We start from the raw sequence: 17,669 nt of genomic DNA on the forward strand, positions 1-17,669 counted from the left end.
ATGGAGGGAGGAACCACACCCTCGCTCGCCTGAGACAAAGAGTCTGGATATGCAAAGGGAATGCAGCGGTGAGAAGTGTGCTTTCAAAGTGTGTGAAATGCCGAAGACGTCAAGCTGCTGTTGGTGAACAGAAGATGGCGAATCTACCACCAGATCGTCTTCAGCCAGACCACCCACCGTTCACCAATGTCGGCGTGGACTATTTCGGGCCTTTTGAAGCCAAGCGTGGACGAGCGCGAGTCAAGCGCTATGGAGTCTTGTTTACTTGCCTTACAGTCAGAGCCGTCCACATTGAAATTGCACACTCACTGGACACAGACTCTTGTGTAAACGCAGTGAGACGTTTCATCGCAAGACGAGGACAAGTGAAAGTTATGAGATCCGACAATGGTACTAACCTGGTAGCTGCAGAACACGAGCTCCGCAAGGCCTTGAAGGAATGGAATCAGTCCCAGATCTCTGAAGCTCTGCTGCAAAGAGGAGTTACCTGGATCTTCAACCCGCCTGCTGGGTCGCACCATGGAGGGATCTGGGAGCGCCAAATAAGGACAGTGCGCAAGGTACTTACCAGTGTTCTGAAGCTCCAGTCCCTCGACGACGAATGTCTACACACTGTGATGTGTGAAGTGGAAGCAGTGATCAACAGCAGACCCCTTACCAAGTCATCGGATGATGTTGATGACCTCGAGCCACTGACGCCAAATCATCTTCTTCTGCTCAAGGGGAAGCCAGCGCTGCCTCCGGGCGTGTTTCAGAAAGAAGATCTGTACTGCAAACGAAGATGGAGGCAGGTGCAGTATATCTCCGACATCTTTTGGAAACGCTGGTCAAAAGAATACTTGCCCCTCCTACAAGAACGGCAGAAGTGGCTGGAAAAGAAGAGGAACGTGAAAGAGGGGGACGTCGTACTCATCGTGGATGAAAGGGCTCCAAGAGGATCCTGGTTGATGGGAAAAGTGGAGAAGACCATTCCCGACGCCCAAGGATTTGTTCGTCGGGTCCGCGTGAAAACGAAGACCAACACCATTGAGAGACCCATTGACAAGTTGTGTCTCTTGCTGGAGATGGAAGAATCTCATGGACAATGAAAGACATTTTTATTCAGTTACTGAATACTCAGTTTTGCTGACTAGTGTGATTTAAGCTAGGTTTATGTTATTTTAGACCTTAGTACACTATGTAATGGGGATTTGAGTATAGAAAATGACTCTTCAGGTTATTTAGTTTAGTGTAATTGTCATCCCCATGATGAGCAATTAGGGGCCGGAAATGTTGGTGCCATTTTCTGTTCAATAATTTATGATCATATTTAGTTATTATTTTTGGATATATTTAGTATTTCTTTATTATAGAATATCTATGATTGCATTATAATTGCATTTTTATTTCCTTTTAGTTTAATATGCATTCAGTTTACTGCTTGGAATTTGTTAAAATGAATAGCCAATAGGAACCGAGGCTGAGCAATGAAAAACGACTGTGTGTTTGTCTAATGGAGAGATCTTTATTAAAAGACGGGGCGAACACACTGTTTTCTACCGTCGTTAAAACTTTAACACGTGTAGACTCGTTTATTCCGTCTGACTGAGTGGTTATTTGCATGGATCTCAAGGAAGAAATGTCAAAGAATCAAAATACGACATTTAGCCACTACACTTAGTATAAAGTAATACATTAGTTAATACATAAGTAAAACGTTAATAATGTCCCTAGTAATCATTTACTAATGGTGTTTATTTGGAGTTAATATGCATTAAGTAACAGCTACCTAATACATCTACTAATCATTCGCTAATGGTGTACATGTTTACTGGATGGGCATTATTAAACAACTATTTAGAGTCTTAAGTAATCATTTCCTAATGGTGCTGTGTATGTTATCAGGTAGCTTACCTGACCTTATGAACGGTAACCTGACATAAACCTTAATAAATGTATAGGAGTGGCTCATAACCATTACTTATCCATTAGTAAAGGCTTGCTGGACCCTTATTGTAAAGTGTAACACATTTATCCCTTAGGTAACACATTATTAATGCTTAACTGCCTCATAAGCATTACTTAACCATAATTAACCATTAGTAAATACTATTCTGGACCCTTATTGTAAAGTGTAACACATGTATCCCTTAGGTAACACACGCGACCCAAATTCCTCAAGTGGCGAGACAGATTTTCTTGCCACTTGGCTAGTTAGAAAAATCGAGATTCCCAACTTTTGTGCCATTTATAAATCAAATTGAGATTCCCAATACTGTGCGCACCATTGCACCTTTTTATTTTTTATTCTTGATGTCAACTCCGGGTGAACCGTCTGAGTCTGACTCTGAAGAATGAATAGTAAACACTCTGAAGAACAACTGGAGAAAATGGACCAATGCAATGTCTCAGTTTGACCAGCAGGGGACACACTGTATAGTTCCTTAAATGGTTTAGCTGGTGTCTTGTGGTTGTCTTAAGACAGGCTAGGTGGGTTGTTGTAGTCTTTATAAGACACTTTCGAGCTAATAATAAAAAGGCTGCTTGTTTTTAAATTCACTTGTTCGTTCTCATTTGGACATTTTTATCCAGCCCAGAATAAACACATTATTTATACAATATACCTGCTGCATCATAGAATATACAGACAGGACAGGATCAAAGTGTTACTTTGAAGGTGTAATGCTATATATTCTTCCATAAATGTTAGATTTACAATTAAGTAGGCAACTACTGAAATTAAATTATACAAGAACACATCATGCAATCTCATTTTCCACCAATAGTATAGTAGTACACTACTGAATGATAATTGTAGCGTATAGAAAAACAGGATTGATGTAATATGGTACTACGATGACTGCTATATACAAATGATGTTGAAATACAAAAGTAAAGCAACGTTTTGGTTTTGGCTAGTAAAAAATCTGGTTGGCTAATAACTTTTTTCATCTACTAGCCACTTGGCTAGTAAAGGGCTGAGTATACTTCTGCGTCACACACACGCAGAGCACACGGCGCACCCGTGGTGCCGTCACGAATCGTTCAGAGTTCTCCGTCTCTCCATTTGGTCGCGGTGCAGTACCCCCCGCGGCCACTAGTTAGCGATCTTTTTCTGAATGGTTTATCCGACTTTTTCCGGTCACAGTAAATCAAAGAAATAAGGACAACTATTGTGCAAAAAACAAAAACAAAAAAAATCACATATAAACGAAGAAAAAAGCCCTGGAAGTTCACTACTGATTCAAACCGGAAACCGGAAATGCTTCGCTTTCAAACGAACCAATCACAGCCCTCTCGGTCTGCGTGTGGACGGCGTCTCCTCGACGCGTAGTTACAATTTTCGGGAGGTGCACGTCACTGACGGCGCATGTGACGGCGTGTCCTCTGCGTGTCCAAAAACCACACGCCGTAGACACGGCGTCGTTTTGACGCAGAAGTATAATTCAGCCTTAAGTCAAAAAGTTAATTTCAAGCCCTGTCAGCTTGTCATGAGAGATTGATCTACTTGAAGGGACAACAGACACATACAGCTCAAGCCAGCCAAGAAATACGTTTCACATACCCCGCAGGCGAGAGCGATGTTTGCTTTTCTTCGCCTTTTTCTCCTTATCCTGTCAGAGCTGGATTCAGAGCTGGATTCAGAGTCATCCTCACTGTCGTCTTCACTGTCATGCTGCATCTCAGATCCCCTCATCGCTTCATCATCACTGTCTTCTCTTCTGGACTGTTGAGCCTCCTTGAGACATGTCAAAGCTATGGATGCAAGGATTGATAGTTGATTACATCAGTTTGATTGCTTATTGTATACAAACACCTACAACAACAAACACAGCTATGACACAACTTTCGCACCCACAGCGTACACACCCATCATTCTTTAACCCTCGAGCATCCCTTAAAATTAATATACACTTTTTACCCATAGTCCAAATTTGCCTCATTGACTACTATCTCATAAAAGTGCAATAAAAATGTAATACATATTTATTTTCACTTTCACCAAATAAAATCTTTTCAACAACTTCAGACCTGGCCATAGATATAAAGTTAATTATAATCTTTAAACATTATTTTTACAACTCCTGATTTTTTCAATAGAAAAATCACAAAATATGCAATATTTTCAAAAATTAGGTTCAAAGTGAAATATATTACAGCATTGACTATGTCAATAATTGATAACATTTATTTTGATGCATTATTATTTTTGGAACAATGATTGTTCATTTAAAAAAACTTACACTCTTTACCTTCATGTCCAAATTTGCCCCATTGACTCCCATTATAACCACATATTTTTTATGTACTGTAATTCTTACCTATTATAATTTTTTTCACACGAATTCCTAATAAATCTAAGCCTCTACCTTCAAAATACAGAGAAAACAGGTTTTATGTCTGGTGACCCCCCCAAAACTAGCAGGGGCAGCAGAGCTTCATCACATCAAGTTTCAGTGACGTCTCATCCATCCCGCTCCCGTGTTTAGTTGGGGTCTTTCGTTTAAAAAAGTGTCAGCCTTCACGAGGTGTATTAGCTTCTACACACACCCAGTTACATGACTGAGAAGTCAGTCTTTCAAATTTACCGACGTAAACTTCTTCTTCTCCATTATTCAAGTGTTACTGAGTCAAATATGCAGCATCTTTTTGAAAAGTTTACATTTTGTCAGAATGATGTATTTGTTATGACAACTCGAATTGTGAACTTTTCAAAAAAAGTGTCATAAAGTTAACATTAAGAGCTAACAGTTTAACGTAGTTAGATTAATCTTACCATGTTTTCCAGATGAATTTCCCTTTTCCGCTTTTTCCTTCTGTGTGGTTATCCTGGTCCTGCGAGGTGAGACTCCGAGCTCATCCATCTTGAGACTCTTCTGTAGCTGGGGCCGCGGTCAGTGCGCGCAAAGAAAAAAGTGCGGCGTGCGGCGTTCAGGCCAATTCGGAACTAAGGCTTTTAACTAAGGCCTAATATTGGTGCTCCTAATCGGGAAATTCAGAGTCTTCTTGGAGAATAAGTTTTCTAACATCACACAACAATGTCTAATGTCAATGTCTGGAACGCTTTGAAGACAGAAATGGGAGTTTTAAATGGGGAAACCCAGAGTTCTGAGGTGTCATGAACGCAGCATTGGCGCGCACCAGAACTCCTCTGATTTAAAGAGGAGCAGAATGTTCTGGCAGGACGGACAGTAATTTTAACAGGATAGCCATTTACCAAGCTGCACGTTTCATTTTAGGAGCACACGGCATGCGTGGGTTAAAGTTAGCAAACAGGTTGAGTGAGCTGACAGAAGGCAAAAAAAAACCCACAAACACCTCAAACTAATTGAATGGCTCCAAAAGAAAAAAATACTGAGATGGAAAGTCAAGTGCAACCAGTGTCATCACAAAAGGAAGCTGAAGAAAAAGATGGTGGATCTGTGGACCGATTTGAATGGTAAGTAACTTTGGCTAACATTGTGGGATAACTTTTTTGGTCAGTATTATTATTGTTATTATTATTATTATTATTATTATTATTATTATTATTATTATTATTATTATTATTATTATTATTATTATTCGCCAGCTTGATTTCATGATGGACAACATTGCTGCATCCTCAATAAACCTTTCAAGAATGGCAAAGCAACGGGAGGTCTGCGTGACAGCGATGGAGAGGCTGCATCATAGAGGACAGAGAATTGGGGGAAGGAGCATTTCGTGGTGATAGATGAGTCACTTCAGACATAAAAGAAAGGTAACTTTTTATATTAACTGCTACAAATTGTTAGGCTGCTAATTATGACTTAGTCTTGTGATGCCCAACGTTCAGGTCGAGACTGGACGAGACTTGAATGTCTGGGGAAGTTAGTGCAGGATTTTGTAATAGTGCTACCGCTGGTTGCAACCAGCTTCCTTGAAAAGGTAAAATAGGTAAAATAGGCAGGTTAAATAAGAGTTTTCTTTTTCCTGCTCCTTTCTGAACATGGATAAAGATGCAACTGTTTGCTATTTCCTTTGGTACAATTTGAATGTTTCCATGGGCAGAACAAGTAAATGAAATTAAATGAAAATCTGTGTTAGTCTTTCATCCTCAACCAATGATTGGTTAGCTCTGCTTTGCACACACCTTACCAGAAACGTCAGCAATGTTAGCAACGAAAGGCCCACCCTAAAAGACTGTTGGTTGGTTTTGCAACACTGTTTTTTTTTAAACTCACAAAACGTTTCCACCCAGACACCCGCTTATTTTTACAAAATTGTGGTGGAACTTCCCCAGACAATCATTTTGAAATATTAGAGTTTGGAAACGAGACTAGTTATAACCACATCACCAATGTGGAAAAATTAATTAGTATATTCAAAGATTCAATATGTAAATTTTGATCAGAATTTTGAGGTAAAACATTACAAAATCATGTGCAATTATCAGAAATATGTTTAGAAAGAAGAGTTTAAATGTTATGTCAAAGACATTTACCAATTGAAGATGCAAAAGGCACCAAATACAAGCGCAACAGTAAAAGTTGGTGGCGAAGTGCAAATATGCGGCCTCCAACAGGGAGCAGGGTGCGGATTTTTATTTTAAAAGTTGTACCAGCGCTCCTGCTCCATCCCGCTCCAATTTAGCTCCAGGGCCACCCATACCTGACCCACAACCAGCTTGTTTTCTAGCTGGATCTGTTTGTTATCGAAAAGTATGGTATTGATTAAATTATTATTCAAACTGTGGGAGGGAAGAGATCTGACACAGAACTCATACTGGAATCTGACAATGCCAGGTTTGGGTTTAAGTGTACAACGCTGCTTTTTTGGACAGGTCTGTGAGCAAGGAGCAAGAAAATTCTCACCTGCTCTGTTTCCCTCACATGCTGGTCCACCATCCACATGTAGAGACCTATACTGTATTTTTTAGCCTGGTATTTGGCTGTACTTTGTGTGTATAAAAAGAGTTAAAAACTGCAAGATCTAACTGCTGTCTGAGCTCGATCAGCTGAGCCAGAGCACAATGGGTGGGGCACTACACAGCTGTAGCAGCATGTGTGTATGTTTTATAACATCGGCAAGAAAAAAAAACATTGTTGATTGTCTTCTCAATCGCAGTGAAACGATTGGATTGCCGATCGACAGCAGCCCATCATTTATAATGTTCATGATTATAGTGAAATATAGAAACTCTTAAATTTGGCTATAGTAATCATCCATTCCATGGAAATCTTGCATTCTACTTTGTCTAATCAGATTTGTCAACTTTATTCCTGCTAACATTATAAATGCATCTGACACAAGGTTAATAATCTTGTTTCTTGTTCTGTAATTTTCCCCAAAACACAGTATGGAAGGGGCAGGATGGCTGGGGGCTGGAAGCGGAGGAAGTGGGTGTTCGGGATGCTGGGGGTGCAAAGCACGCGGAGGCGGCCAGGGCGAAGACATCCAGGGAAGCCGGTCCTTCGCTTGGTGGAGAAGAGGGGGAGGAGAGAACTGGTGCCACTCATAGCTCATCATGTCAAAAGGGAGCAGACATTTCCAGGGAGGATAAACAGAGGGTAGCCTATCATACTGTGTTATTGTATTATGTTACTAAATAATGTTTGTTCAAAGATCTCCTCTGTGCGAATTGTTGTTACGTATCTGTTATCACAGATGTGTGTGTGTATATATATATATATATTAGGGCTGTCAGCGTTAACGCGTTAATCGCGATTAGATTAATGCAATCCATAATGCGTTATTTTTTTTTAATCGCATTTTAATCGCAAACCTTTTTGTCCCTTCTACTCACCCGTAGTCGACTCTTCTGTAATGATCCAGAAGAGGGCGGTAATGCACCGGAAAAAACTGGATGCCAACCGCCAATAAACCTCAAGAAGAAGAAGACTCCTCTGTAGCGCCATGTTTGCTGTTTCCTAAAGTAAACTTCCACCACCACCAACTACAAAGAGACGCCAAACTGAACCACTACCCGTGGATAGAAACAGAAAACGTGTGTTTGCCGAGAAGTGGCTGCATGATGTTACGTGGCGACGCGCACCGTACGTTCGCGCTCCCGCGTATCCTACCCCGTAAGCTCTGCGTTGGTGCAACGCGGAACCATAAATCAGCCAGTGTCCGTCACTGCGTGCAGCAGTTACCTGCGCCAGCAAGACGCTGCTCTGATTATGGCTCAAAGTTTATGAAAACCCCAAATAAAAAATAAATTAGAGAATATTTTATGAAATCAATAAACAATTCCATCATCAAAATTATAACAAATAAAGGTTTAACATATCTTGCTTTGAATGTAATAAGACTAGGTAATATATTAGTTTCACCTTTTAAGTTGAATTATTGAAATAGATTAACTTTTACACCATATTCTAGTTGAATTATTGAAATAAATTAACTTTTACACCATATTCTAGTTGAATTATTGAAATAAATTAACTTTTACACCATATTCTAGTTGAATTATTGAAATAAATTAACTTTTACACCATATTCTAGTTGAATTATTGAAATAAATTAACTGTTACACCATATTCTAGTTGAATTATTGAAATAAATTAACTTTTACACCATATTCTAGTTGAATTATTGAAATAAATTAACTTTTACACCATTTTCTAGTTGAATTATTGAAATAAATTAACTGTTACACCATATTCTAGTTGAATTATTGAAATAAATTAACTTTTACACCATTTTCTAGTTGAATTATTGAAATAAATTAACTGTTACACCATATTCTAGTTGAATTATTGAAATAAATTAACTTTGTAAAGGACCATATTGAGCCATTCATCTTTATAAGTAAATAAATATCGTTTTGCCTATAACTTATTCCTGCATCCCTCTTTTATCAATCCGGCGAGACGGGTCACCGCGTTTTTGGAGGCCCAAGTCACATATCCAGGGGCTCCTCTGAGCACCAGACCAAAATAATTATGTGCAGCCCTGTCTATATGGCACTTTTTTAATTTGAAAAACTGTATTTGAAGTAGACAGTGTTTTAAGTTGGTCTACATGGCACTTTTTTGAAAGAAAATACAAAAGGTCAAAAAGGAAATTCTTTCTTTGTGTTCATTTGATTCCCAATTAAGACACAATGGTAAGAAATGATTTACATTATGGGCTTAAAACTGCCTTGAAATGCGAAATAACAGAATTTTAAACATGCAATTCAAAATGCGATTAATCGCGATTAACTTTTGAAATTCTGCGATTAATCGCGATTAAAAAAAATAATCGTTTGACAGCCCTAATATATATATAAATATATGTATATATATATATATATATGTATAAGATGTATACATATAACAAATGTTATCTGTTATCTGTTATCTGTTTTATTTTGTTTTAAATAAAAAGTGTAAACTTCTTTATATGTGATTGCTTAATTTACTAATGGTTAACTATGGTCAAGTAATGCTTATGAGGCAGTTAAGCATTAATAATGTGTTACCAAAGGGATACATGTGTTACACTTTACAATAAGGGTCCAGCAAGCCTTTACTAATGGTTAATTATGGTTAAGTAATGCTTATGAGGCAGTTAAGCATTAATAATGTGTTACCTAAGGGATAAATGTGTTACACTTTACAATAAGGGTCCAGCAAGCCTTTACTAATGGTTAATTATGGTTAAGTAATGCTTATGAGGCAGTTAAGCATTAATAATGTGTTACCTAAGGGATAAATGTGTTACACTTTACAATAAGGGTCCAGAATAGTATTTACTAATGGTTAATTATGGTTAAGTAATGCTTATGAGGCAGTTAAGCATTAATAATGTGTTACCTAAGGGATAAATGTGTTACACTTTACAATAAGGGTCCAGCAAGCCTTTACTAATGGTTAATTATGGTTAAGTAATGCTTATGAGGCAGTTAAGCATTAATAATGTGTTACCTAAGGGATAAATGTGTTACACTTTACAATAAGGGTCCAGAATAGTATTTACTAATGGTTAATTATGGTTAAGTAATGCTTATGAGGCAGTTAAGCATTAATAATGTGTTACCTAAGGGATAAATGTGTTACACTTTACAATAAGGGTCCAGAATAGTATTTACTAATGGTTAATTATGGTTAAGTAATGCTTATGAGGCAGTTAAGCATTAATAATGTGTTACCTAAGGGATAAATGTGTTACACTTTACAATAAGGGTCCAGCAAGCCTTTACTAATGGTTAAGTAATGGTTATGAGCCACTCCTATACATTTATTAAGGTTTATGTCAGGTTACCGTTCATAAGGTCAGGTAAGCTACCTGATAACATACACAGCACCATTAGGAAATGATTACTTAAGACTCTAAATAGTTGTTTAATAATGCCCATCCAGTAAACATGTACACCATTAGCGAATGATTAGTAGATGTATTAGGTAGCTGTTACTTAATGCATATTCACTCCAAATAAACACCATTAGTAAATGATTACTAGGGAACTTATTAACGTTTTACTTATGTATTAACTAATGTATTACTTAATACTAAGTAATGCATACATAAGGATAAATAATTACATCATGTAACGTTTATTAATGCTTACTAATGTATTAATTAACTCTGAGCAGTAGGCATTCATTAACTGTTTATTAATGCATTAACTAATATGCTAATTAATGTTAAGTAATACATAATAATGGTTATTTAACTATTATTACACTGTTAATTAATGCTTAATAATGCATTAACTAACTGTTTATTAATGCATTAACTAATATGCTAATTAATGTTAAGTAATACATAATAATGGTTATTTAACTATTATTAAACTGTTAATTAATGCTTAATAATGCATTAACTAACGTTAACTAAGGGACCCTTATTGTAAAGTGTTACAAAATTTACTATACTAAACTAACTATTCTAAATCAATCCTCAACAAATTAGGCTTTTACATCAGTCAGGCGTTGGAGCCATCTAATATTTACCTTACTGCTTCCATTCACAAGTGATACAACCAACAAGATTTAGCAGGAACCAAACTTGCGTGCACCACCTCATGTGTGAAGACGTGCTGTCCATTCTGTCTGTTGTGAGAGCTTTGGGGCCAAATGTTTGGTTTTCCTCAGCTGATCTGCCCAAGCAGTTTGTGGCCCTGCTAAATCTTGTTGGTTCCTGCTAAATCTTGTTGGTTGTAGGATTTACAAAAGTAAAGTAAAAAAAGATTTTGTGTAAGGAAAATTAAATGACAGTTTCAGATAGCTTACAACAGGACTAAAAAATCATACACTGTAACATATTGTTTTTGAACAACTTCGCGGCCGCCATCTTGGACCGGGCGCCGATCGATGCGCCCGCCATCTTGGACAGGGCATCATTTGCGCCTTAGTACATAGTTTTTACTGAGCAAGGTTTTTCCCGGACTACAATCATCCATAACTTCCAGACTTTTTACCCGATTTTAACACGGTTTGGTTTGTTACAAACGGCAGAGATTTAGTTATGATACAGGATGCTGTCACACGTTAAAAATACGTACCTTTATGCTGAAAGACTTTGTATTATGCTCTTTAACAAAGACATATGGTATTTGGAATTATTTATATTTCTTTTTTTTTCTTTCTTATTAATATTATTTATTTATTTTATTTAATTATTGTTTTGAAAAGTTACAGGGCAAAATATTGATATTTATATTGTCATTGTAAATCTTTTTTTTCTCCCTTATTACTCTCAATAAATATATCTATAAAAATAAATCCAGGTTATTCCCGGGTCTTATACGACCCTGTTAGACTTGAACTGGGGCTGGGGAGCTAAAACCCTTGAAAAAGAAATGTTTTGCAGCTTCTTAAACTTAAACTTAAACTTTATTTATTTATATAGCACCATATCATACATTTAAAAATTGCAACACATGGTGCTTTACATGCAGGATAAAATGACAATCATAAAACACAATTTAAAACATCCCATAGGACCCCACCCCCCACCCCCCACGCGTACACACACACTCACTCACGCTCATACACATGTGCGCACACACACACACACACACACACACACACACACACACACACACACACACACACACACACACACACACACACACACACACACATAGTAAGTGGACTGGTGACCCGGACAGACCAGGGCAGACCGCGCACAGAAGGTGGAGCCCCCCCCCCCCCAGCCACCCAGGCTTGAGAGACCCCCATGGGCAGAGCAAGCACACCTCCCAGTGTGGACGACCCCCCTGAGGAATCACTGGAGCTAAAAACTAAAAGATTAAAAGAAAGTAAAAAATGTCTAAAAGTATAAAATGTTTAGAGAAATCTATACAAGACATAAAATAAAATGAAAGTCATTAAAATGGATTCAAGGTTTAAAGATAATAAAAGAGCTAAATAAATAAACACAATAAATAGATGAAAAGACTAGGTAAATGAGATCAGATAAAAGCCAACCTTAAAAGGTGTGTCTTGAGCCTCTTTTTAAAAATATAAACGTTCTCTGCGGCCTCTTGCATGTGCTGGCTGTAACTGTAACTCTATAACTCCAGTGTAGTTCATTTAGCCTGGAGTGAGGAGACCCATCCAATATGGCGGCGACGCTGAATTACGTTCCAGCATGTCATGAGGCGTCTACGTATATATGTCGATGGGAGGGTCAATGGTTTGACATAGAGAGTCGTGGGTGGTGTCATTGGACGCTGTACTGAGTCCTTGACCTTCTTTGGCCTGAATTAGCCCCACTCTTCTTCTGATTGGTTGTCCAGATTTTATACTATAACTTTTGAATGGTTTGACATAGAGAGTCGTGGGTGGTGTCATCAGATTCTGTATGGAGTCCCTGACCTTCGTTGGCCTGAATTAGCCCCGCCCATTCTTCTGATTGGTTGTCCCTTTTTTCTGCTATAACTTTTGAATGGTTTAACATAGGAAGTCGTGGGTGGTGTCGTTTCTGATATGCTTATGGGGGGCGGTGGCCGTGAGTGCGAGGGCCCGTTCATCGCTGCTTGCAGCTTTAATTTTCTATTATGTTTAGAATTATTTCCTTCCCCCCACCTCACCCCCTTTTCCCATTCCTTTTTTAAATTTTCCCTTTTCTCTTTTTTTTCCTCTATGTCCCACTCTGCTGCACTTTCTGTTTGGTAAATTGGTATAAATACACGTCATACATATAGAATAATATGGCACACACATATGCAACAATATATCATTAGTAATTTACACGATCTCATGCAACATTACCATTTACATATAATATTACTTCCAACGATTGGATTATGGATAAATTAAAGTTCATAACCTGGAATGTAAACAGAGCCGGAAACAGAGTGAAAAGACTAAAACTCTTTAATCAGATAAAAACCCTGCAGGCAGACATTGTCCTAAGAAACGCACTCAGTTAAAGCTTCAGCAGATACACTGGCCACGGCACAGTTTCTGCATGTTTTCTCAGCCTGTTACAACTACAGACAAAGAGGGGTAGCAATTCTTATTAATACGAGAGTAAATTTCACTGTAAAGGATACACACATTGACTCAGAGGGGAGATATTTAATATTAGTTTTGCAAATTCAAAGCTTTAATTTATGTATTTCTAATGTATATGGTCCAAATGTTGATGACTCCTCGTTTTTTCACTCTCTTTTCACCTCACTTTCTGTTCACTTAGACAGCACAGTCATCATCGGAGGAGACCTCAACATGGTACTGGACCCTGGAGTGGACAGGCTCAGTAAGGCAGGCGGTCACAGGAGTTGACAGTCAACAAGTATTGTTAAGCAATATATGAATGATTTGGTTCTTTGCGATACATGGCGTTCTCTCCACCTAACTCTAAGGGACTACACCTTTTTCTCAGCTGTGCATCACTCACATTCTAGGTTAGATTATTTTTTAGTCAGTAGCTCTTTGATGAAGGATATCTCGGAATCTCGAATCCACCCAATTATTATCAGTGATCACGCACCAGTTACTTTCACTCTGGGGAAGAGGGGGAGCGTACCATCCTCTAAAAATTGGAGATTTAACACATCTTTAACACATCTTTAAGCACATCCTGCTTAAAGAACCCGACTTTATACATTTTTTTAAGAAAGAATGGGATATATTTTTGCAAAATATCGATCAGCCGGAAACATCAGCGAGTGTCCTATGGGAAGCAGGAAAAGCAGTAATGCGAGTTAAAATAAGAAAATAAGAAAAAGGAAAGATAACTTAAAAACCAAAACATTTGTATACGAAATTAAAATGTTAGAGGAGGCCTTCCGGACCTCTGCAGATGAACATATCCTGAATAGAATAAGGAAAACTAAAATAGAATGAAATAAAATAATTGACGCAGTTTCTAGTACAAAGGCTTCGCCTGGAAAACTTTGCACACGCTGACAGATCGGGGAAATATTTATGTTTATGTTTATGTTTATTAAGGATCCCCATTAGCGGACGCTCAAACGCCAGGCTAGTCTTCCTGGGGTCCTATTTAAAAAGTACAATATAAACAACAATACACAATAACATACAATTCCACTTACAAAACATACACAGATCCAATTGCAATTTAAAAAGAGAAGAAAAAGAAGAAAAATAAAAAAATAAATCACAGTTCCCAAAATGATAACATAACACTATTAACTCTCCAATCTAAAAAATGACTTAACATGTTTTTTGAATGATTTCTTGTTTGGAATGCTCCTAATATTTAAAGGAAGAGTGTTCCATGATGAAATTGCTCTATATACAACAGTGTTTTTCATTGAATTAGTTCTTGGTCTTGGTAATGTAAGTTGACGCTGAGTTGAAGCTCTGGTACTGTAATGATGAACAGCACTATAACTAATCTGATTTGAGAAGGCAGTGGGATGCCTGCTATGAATAATGTTTCGAATAAATAATAATAAACTGGTAGATAACCTATGATTCACCTTCAGCCAACTGAGACAAGAATGCATTTGGTCAACACTAGATCTATAAGAACAATTAAGAGTACCGGTAAGTCTAGCTGCCCTATTTTGAGCTGTTTGTAACTTTGTAAGCTCAGACTTAGGTGCAGACGCCCAGATAACTGAACAATAATCAAGATGACATAACACCAATGTTTGTACTACCTGTCTGCGAATTTCCGGAGTTAGATAGCACATTTCCTAACAGCAGCAATGCTTCTATCCATCTTGGTGACAATCTGATTAATGTGTTCAGACCACGAAAATGTGTAACTAATGGTAATGCCCAAAAGTCTTACTTTATCATCTTGTTTGATTGATTGTCCTAAAAACTGTAAGTCAAGTGTAGGATTTTTAGCTAGACTGTGCCGTGGGCCAAAGACAATACTTTTAGTTTTTAAAATATTCAAAACCAGTCTATTACTTGTAACCCAATCAGACACTGCATTCAAGTCCTTTGAGAGGACAGAGTTAAGTTCTCCTATTGTAGGTGATGAGAAATATAATGTAGTGTCATCAGCATATAATACCAAACTGGATTTTGTCATGGTTAGGTTGTTTTCTTAGGACCCAAGTGCAGGAGACAGAGGGAGGCTGGAGTCAGGAGTTCTCAAAAACAAAAAGGATTTAATCCATAAAAAGGCAAAAACAAGGCGCTGCAGAGCAGGATCAAAAAACACAAAAACCAGGATCAAGACAAAAACTACAAGGAGACATGGAGGAGAGAACAGTACGGACCGACAGGGAACCAAGGAATGACAAGACAAGATATACTGAAGGGATAACGAGACAAGACGAGACACAGGTGCGGACACAATCAGGGCAGATGGGACACAGGCGGGGCAAGACAGAAACTGAAGGCAAACTGGAGGCTGGGGGAATGTCAACCTTGACAGAACCCCCCCCTCAAGGGACAGATCCCAGATGTCCCATTCGGCCTACCACCCAGGGCGGGCGGAGGGGGCCTGGAGGAGGGCCCAGGCCAACACACGGCCAACGTTCCGGGGGCCATCCTGGGGACTGTGCAGACCTGCGAGACAGCTCCGGGGGTCGCCCACGAAGCCGGGCAGACCGGCGAGAACGCTCGGGGGGACGTCCACGAGGCCGACCAGACCGGCGAGAACGCTCCAGGGGCCGCCCACGAGGCCTAGGCCTGGGTCTTGACGTGGGTCCCGGCGTTGGGCTTGGCGCGGGTCTCGGCGTGGGGCTCAGCGTGGGGCTTGGCGGTCTTGGCGTGGGGCTCGGCGTGGGTCTTGGCGTGGGGCTTGGCGGTCTTGGCGTGGGGCTTGGCGGTCTTGGCGTGGGGCTTGGCGGTCTCGGCGTGGGGCTTGGCGGTCTCGGCGTGGGGCTTGGCGGTCTTGGCGGGGGACGTGACAGGGATTCCTGGCGGGACTCGGGAACCTGACGGGACTCGGGAACCTGACGGGACTCGGGAACCTGACGGGGCTGCGGGACCGCCTCAGGAACAGAGGGCTGCGGGACCGCCTCAGGAACAGAGGGCTGCGGGACCGCCTCAGGAACAGAGGGCTGCGGGACCGCCTCAGGAACAGAGGGCTGCGGGACCGCCTCAGGAACAGAGGGCTGCGGGACCGTCTCAGGAACAGAGGGCTGCGGGACCGCCTCAGGAACAGAGGGCTGCGGGACCGCCTCAGGAACAGAGGGCTGCGGGGCCGTCTCAGGAACAGAGGGCTGCGGGACCGCCTCAGGAACAGAGGGCTGCGGGACCGCCTCAGGAACAGAGGGCTGCGGGGCCGCCTCAGGAACAGAGGGCTGCGGGGCCGCCTCAGGAACAGAGGGCTGCGGGGCCGCCTCAGGAACAGAGGGCTGCGGGGCCGCCTCAGGAACAGAGGGCTGCGGGGCCGCCTCAGGAACAGAGGGCTGCGGGGCCGCCTCAGGAACAGGACACGGCTCAGGAACGGGACATGGCTCAGGAACGTGACATGGCTGCGGGGGTGCCCGGGTCCGAAGCGCTGGCTGCGGGGGAGCCCGGGTCCGAGGCGCCGGCTGCGGGGGTACCCGGGTCCTGGGCGCCGGCTGCGGGGGTACCCGGGTCCTGGGCGCCGGCTGCGGGGGTACCCGGGTCCGTGGCGCTGGCCCCCCCTCGAGGGGCGCTGGCCCCCCCTCGAGGGGCGCTGGCCCCCCCTCGAGGGGCGCTGGCCCCCCCTCGAGGGGCGCCGGCCCCCCCTCAAGGGACAGATCCCAGATGTCCCCAGAGTCCACATCCAGGGCGGGCTGGGGGGGGACACGGGTCCTCGGAGCTGGCTGGGGGGGGACACGAGTCCTCGGAGCCGGCTGGGGGGGGACACGAGTCCTCGGAGCCGGCTGAGGGGGGACATGAGTCCTCGGAGCCGGCTGGGGGGGGACACGAGTCCTCGGAGCCGGCTGCGGGGCGACACGAGTCCTCGGAGCCGGCTGAGGGGGGTCCGAAACCATCACCGGAGTAGGGGCTGGTGCGTCCGGGACCACCACAGGAACGTGGGGAGGTGCATCCGAGACCACCACAGGAACATGGGGAGGTGCGTCTGGGACCACCACAGGAACAGGGACAGGTGCAGGAGCTGGAGCCGGAACAGGCTGGGGCTGGCGCTGGCGCTGACGCCGTCGCCGTTGCATCTGCAGGCTCCTGGGTCCACCCAGAGCCAGGCGTGTTCCCCAAAAGGGGTCCCAACACTCACGCACGTTTTTAGCCGCTTCACGGCAAAGGAAGTCCCACATGGTGAGGTACTCTCCCGCTGGGTCCACCTGGTCGGTCCGTTCTGTCATGGTTTGGTTATTTAGGACCCAAGTGCAGGAGACAGAGGGAGGCTGGAGTCAGGAGTTCTCA

This window comes from Cololabis saira, chromosome 17 (assembly GCF_033807715.1).
Source record: "Cololabis saira isolate AMF1-May2022 chromosome 17, fColSai1.1, whole genome shotgun sequence".
In the NCBI taxonomy this organism is placed as follows: domain Eukaryota; kingdom Metazoa; phylum Chordata; class Actinopteri; order Beloniformes; family Belonidae; genus Cololabis; species Cololabis saira.